General features: G+C 43.5%; 1 pseudogene; it reads left to right on the plus strand.

Annotated features, from left to right (window-relative positions):
- The first annotated feature begins 11,027 nt into the window (after positions 1-11,027).
- LOC123484421 lies at positions 11,028-14,903 on the plus strand (annotated as a pseudogene).
- The last annotated feature ends 1,934 nt before the right edge of the window (positions 14,904-16,837 follow it).

Raw genomic sequence — 16,837 nt, forward strand, 5'->3', positions numbered from 1 at the left:
TGTGTGCCCATTTGCAAGCAGATCTTAAATCCCCCCTCCAAAAAAAAATGTCATTCCCAGAGGCTAGGAGCTTCCCCATTGAGTTAAACTGATTATGCTAAACTAAGGTTTCCAGGTCTGCTTTTTTTTTTATTGAATACACTGCAGTCACAGGTCACACATGATTGGCCAGGTCTAATACCGACGTAAGAACTGAATAGATTTAACATTCATTAATTTGGAGATAGTTGCATTTCAGGTCTAGAGTTGCTAGACCATGTCTGCTAACTAACTCACTGTGATGGCTATCTCAACTGATGCATATTGGATGGGCACATTGAAATAAAGCCTTCTAAAACAAGACATTTGCTGAGGGGAATATATCTTCAATGGCATTGCAGCTGGAAAAGGAAAACCTGCACTCACGGAAGTCAAACAAACGGTGGCATTGCCCAATGCGTTGCCTCATCATGCTTATGTGATGAGTAAACTTGCCTGAGACTAGTATTAACTCCCCGAACTAATGCCCAGGCTTTAGCTTAGTGGGCTAACACTGTATTCTGGTGCACAGACAACCTGTGTTCAAAACCCAGTTGGTCACATTAGGCGCACCATGCATCAAGCCACACTAATAGAACAAGACCACAAAATACACAACAGCCATTTTATGCGAGACTATAAATCAAGTTACAGGATAGGATAACAATTACGAGACAATGTCCTCTGAATTTAACCTCCAGCTCTCTAACAACCCAAACATCCACCTAGTCTGTTTACTCAATGTCTGCGTCCCAAATGGCATCCTATTCCCTATGTAGTACACTACTTTTGACCCTCATGAAAAGTACTACTGAATTACTACTCATCACTACTACACAAGATCTACACAAAACCTACTGGTTTTACTACTTGATTGCTATTGAGATGTGTAATAAACCAGTAGTGATTTATGTAGTAATTTTAGTAGTAATGAGTGATACATTGGCATGCTTCACTACTGGTGAACACTACATATTTCCTATTTAAATTACTACATCATTCTCCCTTAATGACTACTGTGTAACTACTGAGCTTTTGGGTATCTACTACTTAAAACCTACTCAATTCCTACATGCTGTATGCCCACCAATCCCTATTGAATTACTACTGCCATTTGTGTGTGTAGTGTTGTGTCACTGCTTATCACTACTGAATTGCTCCTGATCCTTTTTCATTTCCTACCTAAACCCTTTTGAATTAATATTGAAAACTGACACATTTACTATTGATTGCCTATTCAAAATCACTATTGACATCTTCTTGTTCCCTACTGTCACTACTAGACTAGTGCACATGCTATGTCCTCAAGTTTCTAACTGTAGTTATATCATCAAACAATAAATAATAAGCTTATACAAACTTAATTGCGATTTTGTTACATATATACATATTACATATATACACTTTTTATGTTAATCCCTTTGAGGCCTTGTCTTCATTCAGCTTTGACTTAACTATCTTCAGATCCTCTTTTTTGTTGCTGCCACAATTCTCCACAACAATATCCTTTTAGAAAATTAAGACAAGCACAAGAGACAACCAATTATAAGCCATTATCAAGCAGCCTCCCTACTGCTTAATGACTGGAACGAACTGCTAAACTCTTTTAAGCTGGAGACTCTTATCTCCCTCACTAACTTTAAGCATCAGTTGTCAGAGCAGCTTACCAATCACTGCACCTATACACAGCCCATTCTGTAATTAGCCCACCCAACTACCTCATTCCCATATTGTTATTTATTTTGCTCATTTGCACCCCAGTATCATTTTGCACTATGGCGTATTTATTGCCTTACCTCCATAACTTACTACATTTGCACACACTGTATATAGATTTTCTATTGTGTTATTGACTGTATGTTTTGTTTATCCCATGTGTAACTCTGTGTTGTTGTTTTTTTATCGCACTGCTTTGCTTTATCTTGGCCAGGTCGCAGTTGTTAATGAGAACTTGTTCTCAACTGGCCTACCTGGTTAAATAAAGGTGAAATAAAAAATAAATACAAATCTGCTGACAGAGGTCACATAAGACAACACAGAAAAACATATTACCAACAATGGCCTCCAGTATTCTTTTGTTGAGGGCCTCCTTGGCAACATGTCAAAAGAAGTAAGTAGAATGAGTAAGTATACCAATATGAACATACTTTACATTTGCACACAAACACATACTTATTAGCTAGCATGATGAAAACATAGTCTACATAACTACATTTCAATGGGGCTAGCAAACAGCTAGGCTAAACACAATACCGTTTTGGCTAGCAATCTTTTAGATGTGGTAAAAAGTTATATAAACGACTAAACAACGACATGAAAGTATTCATAAAACATAAAAGAAAGTTAAACTTACAGATGGTGCCAGCACAAGGGCTATGAAAGACAGAATTACAAAGGATGGAAGATGATTACATTCGGGATTGTCAAAAACAGCAGCTAGCTAGCAACAACTACTACCACTACTTCCTGTTTTGTCTTCTTCTGCGGTCGTGAAAAACCGGTAGTCTGGATGTAGTGTTTTAACTACTTATTTACTACTAAGTAGTAAAAATCTCTACCTGATTACTACTGGAAACACTACTGTTTTCATACTGAACACTACAAAACTCTACTTGTGTATCTTGGCACGGGTCCTCTGATCCTCAAAAATATATACAACTGCACCATCGAGAGCATCCTGACTGGTTGCATCACCGCCTGGTATGGCAACTGCTCGGCCTCCCGACCGCAAAGCACTACAGAGGGTTGTACGTACGGCCCAGTACATCACTGTGGCCAAGCTTCCTGCCATCCAGGACTCTCTATACCAGGCGGTGTCAGAGGAAGGACCTAAAAATTGTCAAAGACTCCAGCCACCCTTGTCATAGACTGTTCTCTCTGCTACCGCGACGGCAAGCGGTACCAGATCGTCAAGTCTAGGTCCAAAAGGCTTCTCAACAGCTTCTACCCCCAAGCCATAAGACTCCTGAACAGCTAATCATGGCTACCCAGACTATTTGCACTGTCCTCTTTTACGCTGCTGCTACCCTGTTTATTATTTATGCATAGTCACTTTAACTCTACCCACATGTACATATTACCTCAATTACCTCGACTAGCCGGTGCCCCCGCACATTGACTCTGCACCGGTACCCCCCTGTATATAGCCTCCCTACTGTTATTTTACTGCTGCTCTTTAGTTATTTGCTTATATTCTTTAAAAATATAAATAAAATAAAAAATGCATTGTTGGTTTAGGGCTTGTAAGTAAGCATTTCACTGTAATGTCTACACCTGTTGTATTCGGCGCATGTGGCAAATAAAAATTTATTTGATTTGATTTGAGTAGTGCATAAACTACACATTCACTACACGTTTTGTGTTGTAGTTGGTTTTGTGTAGTAATTCAGTAGTATGTTTCAAGAGTGTGGTCTATAGGGCTCTGTTCAAAAGTAGTGCACTAGGGAATATGGTGCCATTTGGGACACACATGGTATTTCTACCCCTTGTACTTTAATTTTATACCTTTGTTTTTTTGCACCAGAGCCTCCTTCTTGGCTAGGTATCTCTAGTTTCCTGTTTTAAATTAAGCCCCAGCATTACGCAATATGGGATACCTTTTCTTAACCTCTACGGGATCCTTATACTGACGATTGTTGCTCAATATGCGATTTGTGACTAGAATGGTGTTGTAAACAACAGCCAACTTTCTGGGACATAGACATGTCTTATATGGGCAGAAAGCTTAAATTCTTGTTAATCTAACTGCAGTGTCCAATTTATAGTAGCTATTACAGCTAAAAAAATACCATGCTATTGTTTGAGGATAGTGCACAACAACAAAACACTTTAATCACGGCAACTGGTTTGGTACATTCACCTCTGAAGGTAAATAATGTACTTACATTCAATAATCTTGTTCTGATTTGTCATCCTGAGGGTCCCAGAGATAAAATGTAGTGTAGTTTTGTTTGAAAAATCAATTTCTATATTCAAATGTAGGAACTGGGTTCTACAGTTTGACCTCTGACTCCACACCCACCCCCCTCGGCCATCTTGATGTGTGAAGGTTAGAGTATTTTCTGTAGGGAAGCTAATGATCCATCATGTATGGCATTCCTGGGAGTGTGCAAACTAAAATGTTGTATTATTATAGCATTTTTGTATGTTCTCTATAGTTATGTACTCGAAAACCAATTCGGCACATTTGGGAAAACTCCTGGCAGACTTGATACAAAATATTAGTGTAGTGATGTAATTCTTCACTGGATCCTACATCACTGTCTGGCCTTTCTCTTGCATTTCAAAGATGATGCAACAAAACATCATGTTTGTATTATCTTTTACCAGATCTAATGTGTTATATTCTCCTACATTAATTTCACTTTTCCACAAACTTCAACGTGTTTCCTTTCAAATTATATCAAGGATATGCATATCCTTGCTTCAGGTCCTGAGCTACAGGCAGTTAGGATTTGGGTATGTCATTTTAGGCGAAAATTTAAAAAAAGTGTCTGATCCTTAAGTGGTTTTTAAGTGATAATGCCTGATAAGGCAGGATATATTGACACGGGTGTTGTTAGATCTGTGACTAAGTCCTTCCACAATATATAATCCGACACAAATCTAGGGTTGCTACCCAAGCCGGCTGGTGGTTCGTTCTAAATATTCCATTGCCATACTGGCTGGCAACGTTCTTATCCCTTGCTTGCTAGCTAGCCAACTACGGCTAACTTACAGTCACGTCAAACGTCAAAAAGAATAACAACAGTAGCTGCATTTGCATTTGTTTAAGCTGTTTTCTAGTGACATATATTTGAATACATCCATAACAAGGAGCTAATGAGGGCGTGATCTTTCCTGACATAGAAAATGTGCTCTCTTGTCAGGACACTGTTGAGGAGCTAGCCATTAACACAGCTAACACAATCACTTCAAACACTGAAGCTGTAAAGGCTGCAAACTAGCTGCACTTCGTTTAGTTTTACCTTTTTTCATTTCTTTGTATATATCCATAAAAATATGCCAGCTGATTCATGATTTCGACTGGCTGAGAAACGCTGCCTGCCTGTCTGTCTGTGTCGTCCCGACTCCCGACCACTATCACGTTCATTACCATGGGACAGCTGGAGATCGAATTTGAATATTGAAACAATGTTGCAAATGTCGGAGAGACAGACAGCAAGGTTTATACAAATCTCCGCTTGTTGAAAACTAAATGTTAGTCTAAAAGAAATGTGAGGCAATGTCTAGATGCTTTTATAGTGGAGATCAAGTTTATAATTTGCCTGGCTGGGCTGATGAGACAGTGGATTGTGCAGTCAGATGGAACAGAGTCAATAGCCATTTTAAGTCATAGATTTGCGGTGGTAACTTGTGGAATAGACACCGGTCTGGAATGCGGTTTTAACCCATCAGCATTCAGGATTAGACCCACCGTTGTATAAAGTACATTAGATCATACTAATGTTATCATTAATTGGTGATTGCGTAACAGCTTGTTTTTGAAGCAGAAGTGCTGACTGTCTTTAAGGCCTGGCTACCCAAACTCCTTGCCAAACGTTACGCCATGCCCACGGACATTAGTTTCTTCTCCTCAATGGGCGGATTCAATTATGCTGAGACGCAGGGCACCGGTCTATGGCCCGTGACGTGAACTGGCAAAAGCAGTGAGGGAGGACATCCCTTCTCAAATCAAACAGTAATCTGCACCGCTTGGTCATTTTGTGAACAAGGCAGAAACATTTTGTACATCGTCCAGAAACATACAACATCTCTTTCCATGAAATATATTGTAATGAAACAGGCAGGGAGCACGGCTCGAACCATCAACCTTCTGGCCCGAAGTCCAGGCCGCGCCATCGACTGTGCCACAAAAGCATGCTCAAGTGGCAGTTGATATCCACGATCATAAACCAGGGTCGCCACAATATGTTTGAAATTTCTAACTCGCTTGTTTTAAAAAGTGTTTTTTATCAAAAGCAATCACGTTTGCATGTGACAACACAGAATCCTACTCATTACTCCACGTGCTAATTACGTAACTTATTATTTTGAGCCGACTTCGCTCGTGGGCCTTGAATAGGGCACCTGGCTCACGTCCGGGAGCCCAGTTCCAAAATGAATACAATCATCTTTCACCCGGTGCGAAACACGCCTACCTGGGCGCCTGGCCAGAATAATTGAATCCCGTCACTGAGTCTGGCTCTGAGTACCTCCTCCTACGAATTCTAGAACGGAAAAAACATTCTAACCGTTCTGATTGGTCCCAGAAAACGATGGGTTGGGCCAGAGCCAGAACGTGGGTAAAGCAGTTGTTTGAAAATGTGTCATTGGCTTTGATGATCCAATGGCTGATTACTTTTTTTGTACAATACCCCTTATTTTGACGTCACCACAATCGACTTCAGTGATGGCAGTTTCAGACTGATCTATGTAGCGTAACATAGAGCAGCGGAAGAATTCACTTTGATTCGTCAGGCAAAATCTTTAAGGAGAGCCTGTGATATCTTGAGTAGGTTGCGTAAGAGGGAGAACTCCTGTTGGGTCGTGTGACCTCATGTCCATGGTTGTGGTGACTGGAACAAGTACTGGGACCAGTTCCATGTGTGTGTTGTAATGTGCTCAGTTGTTCCCAGTTCCCACCACAAATCCCAAAGGCCTGAAAAGTTATAGGGGGAAAAGGTTTTGGAATGGGGAAAAAGTCACAGTCAAAATTAGGAAATTCCACCCATGGTCCTTGTATGTAAAAAGTGTATGTACAAACCACCTTTAAACCACCTTATCGCTTGATTGTGACATATCCTTAGGGGAGTAAGGGTAAATGGGGAATCTACCAAATACCAAGAAAACAACATACATTTTAGCAGAGCGACTTACAGAAGCAATTAGGGTTAAGTGCTTTGCTCAAGGCAGATTTTTCACCTAGTCGGCTCTGGGATTCAAACCAGCGACCTTTCGGTTACTGGCCAATGCTCTTAACCGCTACATGGCTATTAGAGTGGTTGTGCTGAACAAAACAAGGACTACAAACCCAGCTAGCCTGTGCCACAACACTGCCAGATAATTTGGCAGTCAAAATCCCACAAGCCTGCCACAGGCAGTTGTGGCTTGTTTACAACAGCTGTTCCGGCCCACTCGCACAATGACATGGTAGAATAGGTCATTATTGGGCAGTACCCAGTGTTATCGTAAATGTCTTCCATTTCCTGGTATTGACATAACGCTATGCCTTATCAGGTCGCTGTGGATGGACACCAGCACTCTCGTTGACCCGTCCACTGTGGAGAAGTGTGGAGTAGTAGTCTATATGTGCATCCATACAGAGTGTAGTCCGTCCATCTGGTCCACCCCCATCCACTCCAGTCCAGACTGAAGGTCAAGGCGGGGTCAGTGGAGAGCTGGCCACCCCTGTTGACTTCTCTCTGTGTAGCCGTTGGCCAGCCAGCCGTGCGATGTAACCACGGGGTGCTGTACAATTAAAATGACAAATAGCATCATGTCCAGTGTCAAACACTTGTGAATGTGAGGGAGAGAGAAAGTGAGAGTTGAAATTCACATTGGGTAGACAGCAGACTAGATACAGATGTAGGATCTTAATTTGAACCAGTTTGCTACAGCAGGACAATAATCCTGCAGCAACAGTAAATGTGAATTATTATGTGGATTATAATTAATGGACGTTTTGTATGGGTTGATACATTTTTCATAAGGGAAAATCAAGTCTGAAATTTAAAAATGGAAATTACAAACTTCAGAAGCCTTTTTAAACCTCAAGTACACTGCATTGCAGAACAGTTATCCTGCAACAGGGTGATCAAATTAAGATCCTACATCTGTAGACGATTTGGTGGAATGACAAGGATATCAAAAGTGATGCTGACACACGTGCACAAACACACACACACACACACACACACACAGAGAGAGAGATTGTTTGGAGGTCAATCTAAATTTAGTAGAAGTATGCTCTGCACTGTGTGGCTCTCCCTGCCAGTAGAATAAAACAAACACAGCAGGACTACACACACCACTGGCGTACCACACGCCCCTCGCAAGGTCCAGGGCCCCCTTCCCCTCCTAAGCCAGTTCCTTGCTCAGACCTTGCGAGGGGGCCTCGCAAAACTGCAGTACGCCACTGACACACACACACACACTGTATAATGTGTGTATTACATGAACTGACTCCGTCTCCGACCTGCCCGTTGTATAATGTTACGCTGCTGCAGATACAGATAGAGGACCAGCAGTTTCTTAGAGACGGGTTAAATCAAACCTGCCTTGGCAATGCACTATCTTTGTTTACATAACTACTGCCAGCAGCACATACCTGTAGGTGTCTCATTCTGAGAACTGGGAGCCTCCATCTGTGAGGCTTGGTATTTTTACCGTACCCAACACCATTTTGTACCAGGCCATATTTAGGCCCCAAAAAGGCTAAAAGAAAATAGCTATATTAACAACCATAAGACGCATGTCATTATTACTGTACATCAGAGCCCCCATTAGATCAGTTACCTCACGTATCCGCCCCCCACCCCTTCAAATCCTATCCTGCATTCCCCCGCTCTCCCTGGAGCGAGCAGAAGCATGCCACGGCCTCGGCAGCAGCAGCAGCAGCTGACGTCACTTGTTTACCATCTTCTAGGTCGTTGCTCGCTCTGCCTCACTCTCTGACTGTGGCACATAGAGCACTGTTACGCAACCGCTGTTATGAACCCGGCTAACTGCAGTCCTACTGTGTAAAGTGAGACCCATGCTATGACTGACTGTGGATGTTGGTTTGGCTCAAGCTTTTGATGACAGCAGACCATTGCATAGGCCTATATCCCTGTCAGGCATCTGCTCTACTGTATAAATGAGCCATGTGCCCCTATGATAAACCAGTGTGGGAGTGTGTGTGTATTTTCCGTCCTGCGGCTCCATCTCTCCCTGGCTGGCTCCACTACTGCAGCAGCAGCAGAACTGGATATAAACAACTCTGGCTGTGCGGTGCCTCAGGACTCCCTACTGTACAGTTCTCTCTCTCTCTCTCTCTCTCTCTCTCTCTCTCTCTCTCTCTCTCTCTCTCTCTCTCTCGCATGTAGAGTGTAGGAGGCCCTCTAGTGGGCAAAGATTATTGCAAACCGGATGAACTGCTTCAGAGGTAAAAGTTGCCCCCTAAGCACAGATCTAGGATCAGATTGCCCTACCCCAAATCATTACCTTAACCATTAGGAGTATGAAACAATATCAGGGTATGACCTACGAGTGTCTCTGCATCCATTGCACACCCTATAATAATAATATGATATGATATTGTATTCTAATAGCATATTATTATATTATAATTACACGAAGTGAAGATCCTGCTAGTCTCTTTATGTAATAGTAGATACAGTGAGGGGAAAAAAGTATTTGATCCCCTGCTGATTTTGTACGCGTTTGCCCACTGACAAAGAAATTATCAGTCTATAATTTTAATGGTAGGTTTATTTGAACAGTGAGAGACAGAATAACAACAAAAAAATCCAGAAAAACGCATGTCAAAAATGAAAAAAATGATTTGCATTTTAATGAGGGAAATAAGTATTTGACCCCTCTGCAAAACATTAGTATCTAGTAGGAGAACGGTTTGTTAATAAGGAGCAGCTGAGCAGAGTACCAATCTTGAAAAAACATTTGAGTTATCCAAACTGGTGGGTAGAAGTGAAGGATGTGAGGATCACGAGAGGCGGGCTTGTTTAGATTTTTTGTGATTCTGTGGAACAGAAGGAAAGTGCATTGTGTCTTTATCGATTTGATAAGTTTGAAGTGTATTTATATTATATTAAGTGTTGTGTGTGTCGCCTGAACAGGTCACCCCTTCAGGGGTTATATCTGGCGTTTCGTGGGAGGTTATTTGGAAGAGATGAAAAATATTCCTGGAGTAATTGAAGCACGTCTGGATGAATCGAGTGATGAATGGGGAAAAAGTGAAGAATTCATCTGTTCTTTTGTTTTTTAAATGGAGTCTCTCCCTAATGAAGTGTGGTTAGGGTATATTAACTACAGAGTTGGAGCATTTATCCCAAGAACAATGCAGTATGAACATTGTAAAGCTTTTGGTCATGTAGAAAGTGTTTGCAGAAGGGAGAAGCCGAGATGTACAAGATGTGGAAAATATCATATTATGTGTTGTAAAAGTGCAGAAAATGTGACATGTAATTGCGGTGGGAATCATGAAGCCACGTCTTCTGAATGCCCCACAAGGGTAAAAGAGAATGAGGTGGCCAAACTCAGGGTTGTACAGAGCATTTCATATGCAGAAGCTGTGAAAAGGGTTGAGGGTTTGAATGTTTGACCAGAAGAGTCCATGGTAGTGGATAGGCCTTCACTGCAGGCTGCAGGGGTTGTGTTACACCAAGAGGATCCTGACATTTTAAAGGTTAAAAAGGTGGACTTTGTGGCCTTTATCGCAATGGTGATAAATGGCACTGCCAAGGTGGAGAAAAGATCTAGGAAGATTGCAATCATTGTGATTGCGGCGGAGTGGTTCCTGGGGCTGAAAGATTTCACAGCAAAGGTGTTACATGGAATATTAGCAAAAGCGTACCACCTTCTCAGGTCCTAGAGCCTGAGAAGGGAGATATGGAGAACTAAAAGAAGGAAGAAGTGGGAGTTTTGTTTGTTTTGGCAATGTACCATTTTTATTAGGGTGGATTGTTAGAATCACTATTAAGTATGGATTTATTTTTATTAATTAATTATTTGGTTTCAAATCGTCCAGTTGGTGGCGGCAATACAACTTTTGGATGTAGTCCGCCAGAAACCCACCGACGAAGAAGAAGAAGAAGAAGAAGAAGAAGAAGAAGGTCTATTATGTCCCTTGTTTTGTTTCTGACGGAATGTTTTACGTTGCGGACGGTTTCTGCTTTGTGAGCAAAGAAGTGTTTTTATTTTATTTTTTAGAAACGCTAATAACGGTTAGTAAATAATAACCGAAAACGGCAATGTTTGTGTTTTGAGACCGAGAAGAAGTAATCAGGTAATTTGATACATTATTTGTTGAATTTGTAATCGTATCACACAACATGATAACATTTATTTATCTATCGTTAGTATCTAACAGCTGTGCCTATAGATTGCATGCTAGCTAGCATAGCCCAACCGAAGTGGCCCCAACTGCAAAACCATGCACCATTGCACAACCTCTGGCACAACAATGTTAGCTAGCTGTGCTTAGCATTCAAGTGCTCAACTACAGTCTGGCATGTTTCAGTTTCGTCAGGAAATGTATGATGCAGTCATAACCCGGGCATGTCACAGCATGTTGTAGAGGAGGGATCCCCAAAGAGTTGCAAGACACTGACGAGTTGGCTGGTTGCTTTGAGGTAAGAAAGATAACTAGCTAGCTAAATTGAGATGTTGTTGTTTTCAATATGTATTTAAGCCATGCATTGTATAGTGTACATTCTAGCTAACACGTTTCTTAACATGTGGCTGGTGTGATGGATTAGGTCATACACCTTAAGTTATGTTTTTGTTTATTGAGTAGTCATTAGCTACGAAACTGTGAGTAATTTGGGAAACGTTGTTATACTGTATGTACTGTGCTGCGTATAATGGACTGGCGCCAGCACTATACGTTGCAAATGAAGTAGGCCTACACTGTAGAACACTACTAAAGTACAGGATCATATTTTTCTATCAATAAAACAATTACATAAACAGCTGGATGAAAACTAAGAGCATCCCTTAGAATCTCTGGGTCATTCATGTATTTTAATTTTTTTAGGTTTCACAATGGAGGAAACCTCAAAAAGTGAAGCTGCTGCTCCCCAGAGCTCTGTTGCTGCTCAAGTTCCATTTCTTCACCTGTGCACCACGCTTGAAAAAATCCAGAAGACCAAACTCCGACCAGACAAATCAAAGTTTCTCCGTGACTTCATAGACTCCTGGAGGAAGTTCCATGCGGCCCTCCACAAAGACAACCCTGCCACCACAGACTCTTTCTACTCGGCCATGCGTCTCATAGTCCCCCTGCTCGAAAGGGAGCGTATGGCCTATGGCATTAAAGAGAGCATGTTGAAGCCAAGCTCTACATAGACGTCTTGGGTCTCCCCAAGAACGGACCAGAGGCTAACAAACTGTTGAATTACCGTACCCCCACCACATCTCAGGGGAGGCGGGAGACTTCGCCCTCATGGCCTACTTTGTGTTGAAGAAACGCGCACAAGCCAGGGCAACCTCACCATCAGAGAAGTCAATGACTTTCTGGACTCGGTGGCCATCAACAACGCTGGTAAGCAGAAGGACCTGGTGAAGAAGAGCCTGCTGCACCTTATCACCCAGAGCACAGCCCTGGAGCAGAAGTGGCTTATCCGCATGATCCTGAAGGACATGAAGCTGGGAGTCAGCAAAGAGACAGTGCTCCAGGTTTTCCACTCAGACGCGCCGAGCTCTACAATGTCACCACAGACCTAAACAAGGTGTGCCGGCAGCTCCACGACCCCTCTGTGTCCCTCAGCGAAGTGTCCATTGGCCTGTTCTCTGCCTTCAAACCTATGCTGGCTGCCGTGGCCAACATGCGCCAGGTGGAGAAGCAGATGGGCAACAGCACCTTCTTCATAGAGACCAAGCTGGATGGAGAGCGCATCCAACTGCACAAGGATGGCGATGTCTACAAATACTTCACACGGAACTCCTTCGAGTACACCCAGCAGTTTGGTGCATCACCGCTAGAGGGCTCCCTGACGCCTTTCATCCACAATTTCTTCAAGGCCCACGTAGTCAACTGCATCCTGGATGGGGAGATGATGGCGTACAACCCCACCGCCGACACCTTCATGCAAAAAGGAAGCAAGTTTGACATCAAGAGGCTAGTGGACGATTCCGAGCTGCAGACGTGCTTTTGCGTATTCGACGTACTTCTTGTCAACGGCCACAAGTTTGGCAACGAGACGTTGAAGGAGCGCCACGACAACCTTCAGACTGTCTTCACTCCTGTTAAAGGGAGGATACACGTGGTGCCGAAAACGGAGGCCAAAACCATGCAAGAGGTGGTGAACGCCCTCAACGAAGCCATCGACAACAGGGAGGAGGGCATCATGGTGAAAGATCCCTCATCCATCTACAAGCCCGATAAGCGAGGTGAGGGCTGGCTCAAGATAAAGCCGGAGTACGTTGATGGCTTGATGGATGAGCTCGACCTGTTGATTGTCGGAGGCTACTGGGGAAAAGGAAGGCGAGGTGGCATGATGTCTCATTTCCCTTGTCGCGGTGGCCGAAGCTCCGAAGCCTGGAGAGAAACCCTCTGTCTTCCACACGCTCTGTCGCATCGGCTCGGCTACACCATGAAGGAGCTGTACGACTTGGGGCTGAAGCTGGCCAAGTACTGGAAAGTCTACCGGAGGAACGACCCTCCGGCCTCTATCCTGTGTGGGACCGGAGAGACCAGAAGTCTACATTGACCCGTGCAACTCGGTCATCATCCAGGTGAAGGCAGCAGAAATAGTCAGTAGTGACATGTACAAAACCAACTGCACGCTTACGCTTCCCCAGGATTGAGAAGATCCGGGAGGACAAAGAGTGGCACCAGTGCATGACCCTAGCTGAGCTCGATCAGTTTCGCAACAAGGCGTCCGGGAAGTTGTTCTCGCGCCACCTCCGCATCAATGACAATGACGAGCCCGAAAAGAAGAAGCGCAAGGCACCAGCAGTGGCCAAGCCCAAGAAGGCTGTCGGCGTCATCGACCACTTCAAGTCTCAGGACCTATCTGGCGTCACCAAGGAGACAGATATGTTTGAGGACGTGGAGTTTTGCGTTATGAACGGCAGCAAGGCGCACCCCAAAGCGGAGCTGGAGAAAGCAGTGGCCCGATTAGGCGGTATCGTGGTCCAGAACCCGGGACCGGATACCTACTGTGTGATCGCTGCTGTGGAGAACATGCGTGTGAAGAACCTGATCTCTTCAGACCAGCACGACGTGGTGTGGGCTGCCTGGCTGCTGGAGTGCTTAGACAGAAAGCAGGTGGTGCCATGGCAACCACGTCACATGATACACATGTCGCCCTCCACCAAGGAGCACTTTGCCAAGGAATATGACTGCTACGGAGACAGCTACTTAGTGGACACGGACGAGCAGCAGCTGAGGGAAGTCTTTGGGCGGATTGGCAGCGCGGACACTTCGACGGCACAGTGCATCGCTAAGGTGGAGGAACGCTACGGCTGGGACGACCTCCCCACTAGCATGTTCAGACCTTTCAGGGTCTACCTGGACAGGTACGCAGACATAGGAGACCCTAAAAGCATCGTACCAGCCACCTGTCTGGACACGCGGGCTCTGGAATTCCGCTTCCATGGAGGGACAGTAGTGCAGAAGCTCGAGGAAGGGGTCTCTCATGTCATAGTGGTGGAGGAAACAAGAGTGTTGGCTTTAAGAACCCTCAGACGACTCTTTACCAAAAAGTTTAAGATCGTTAGAGAATCATGGGTAACAGAGTCTATCAAAGCAGGGTTTTTGCGGAATGACAATGACTACTTAGTGTGATGGTTAAAGCCAATCCATTAAGTTATCTAATGCAAGCACTGGACAATAAGCACATATGATTGACATATCTCTGGGATTTTAATATATTGTTTTAATCCATTTTAGAGTGTAAATAAATATTTGTTTTAAAGGGTTTTCTGATTTAGAAGGTAACATTATCCAGTGTTTTTCTACACGTTTGAATATGGATAAGGGGAACTCATTTGAAGGATATAGTGTAGGCCTATATCTAATGGTGTATCTACTGTAATTGAGGTAAGCTATTTTAATGTCCTGACCAATGCAGACTATTGTGTTAAGAATAGATATTTGAAGACTGTCTCCCAGCGTTTCCCAAATTGTCAGCGAGGCACCAAGGGGTTTTGTTTTTTCCCTAACACTACACAGCTGATTCAAATGATCAAAGCTTGATGATTAGTTGATTATTTCAATCAGCTGTGTAGTGCTAGGGCAAAACTCAAACGTGCAACCCTTGGGGTCCCGAGGACCGAATTTGGGAAACCCTGGTCTATCCACTAAGCTACTTGTTAGATTTAATGCAAATTATATTATACTGTATGTTTTTTAAGTTAATGTTTTCAATGCTCAGGTTTTGTAACTAAAATAAATATTTTGAATAAATATGGGAATTGGTATTAGAACATTGTCTTTATGTATTGTCCAGGTATCTAAATATTTAAACTATTACAATGTTAACTTCAGTAGATAACTGACTTTAATGAAAGAAACTGTGATTTTTATATAGCTGGTAATTTGAGAGAAAAAAGAAGAAACCCGCACACTGCAATTGCAAGTATCACTGCTCTTTATTAAGCTTGACGTATCAGCCTCTAGGCCTTCGTCAGAGCTGGTAATTAAATGACATCTATACTGAACAAAAATATAAATGCAACATGCAACAATTTCTATGATTTTACTGAGTTACCGTTCATATAAGGAAATCAGTTCATTGAAATAAATAAATGAGGCCCTAATCTATGGATTTCACATGAGGTGATGGCGGCGGATGAATGGCACGACAATGGGCCTCAGGATCTCTTCACGGTGTCTCTGTGCATTCAAATTGCGATCGATAAAATGCAATTGTGTCCGTTGTCTGTAGCTTATGCCTGCTTATACCATAACCCCACCGCCACCATGGGGCACTCTGTTCACAACATTGACAGTTGACGAGCAAACCGCTCACCCATACGACGCCATACACGTGGTCTGCGGTTGTGAGGCCGGTTGGACTTTTTGTGCGTATGAACAATTTCTGGGATCTTTTATTTAAAATCAAATTGTATTTGTCACATGCGCCGAATACAACAGGTGTAGACCATACAGTGAAATGCTTACTTACAAGCCCTTAACCAACAATGCAGTTTTAAGAAAAATAAGTGTTAAGTAAACAATAGGTAAGTAAAAATAAAAGCAGTAAAATAACAGTAAAAATAACAGTAGCGAGGCTATATACAGGGGGTACTGGTACAGAGTCAATGTGCGAGGGCACCGGTTAGTCACGGTAATTGAGGTAATATGTACATGTAGGTATAGTTAAAGTGACTATGCATAGATAATAAACAGAGAGTAGCAGCAGCGTAAAGTGGGGGGTGGGGTAGCCATTTAATTAGCTGTTCAGGAGTCTTATGGCTTGGGGGTAGAAGCTGTTAAGAAGCCTTTTGGACCTAGACTTGGCGCTCCGGTACCGCTTGTTGTGCAGTAGCAGAGAGAACAGTCTGACTAGGGTGGCTGGAGTCTTTGACCATTTTTAGGGCCTTCCTCTGACACCGCCTGGTATAGAGGTCCTGGATGGCAGAAAGCTTGGCCCCAGTGATGTACTGGGCTGTACGCACTACCCTCTGTAGTGCCTTGCGGTCGGAGGCCGAGCAGTTGCCATACCAGGCAGTGATGTAACCAGTCAGGATGCTCTCGATGGTGCAGCTGTAGAACTTTTTTGAGGATCTGAGGACCCATGCCAAATCTTTTCAGTCTCCTGAGGGTTAATAGGCTTTGTTGTGCCCTCTTCATGGCTGTCTTTGGACCATGATAGTTTGTTGGTGATGTGGACACCAAGGAAGTTGAAGCGCTCAACCTGCTCCACTACAGCCCCGTCGATGAGAATGGGGGCGTGCTCGTCCTTCTTTTCCTGTAATCCACAATCATATCCTTTATCTTGATCACGTTGAGGGAGAGGTTGTTATCCTGGCACCACACGGCCAGGTCTCTGACCTCCTCCCCAGGCTGTCTCATCGTTGTCGGCGATCAGCCCTACCACTGTTGTGTCGTGATGTTGTTGGAGTCGTGCCTGGCCATGCAGTCATGGATGAACAGGGAGTACAGGAGGGGACT

This window comes from Coregonus clupeaformis, unplaced genomic scaffold (assembly GCF_020615455.1).
Source record: "Coregonus clupeaformis isolate EN_2021a unplaced genomic scaffold, ASM2061545v1 scaf0309, whole genome shotgun sequence".
In the NCBI taxonomy this organism is placed as follows: domain Eukaryota; kingdom Metazoa; phylum Chordata; class Actinopteri; order Salmoniformes; family Salmonidae; genus Coregonus; species Coregonus clupeaformis.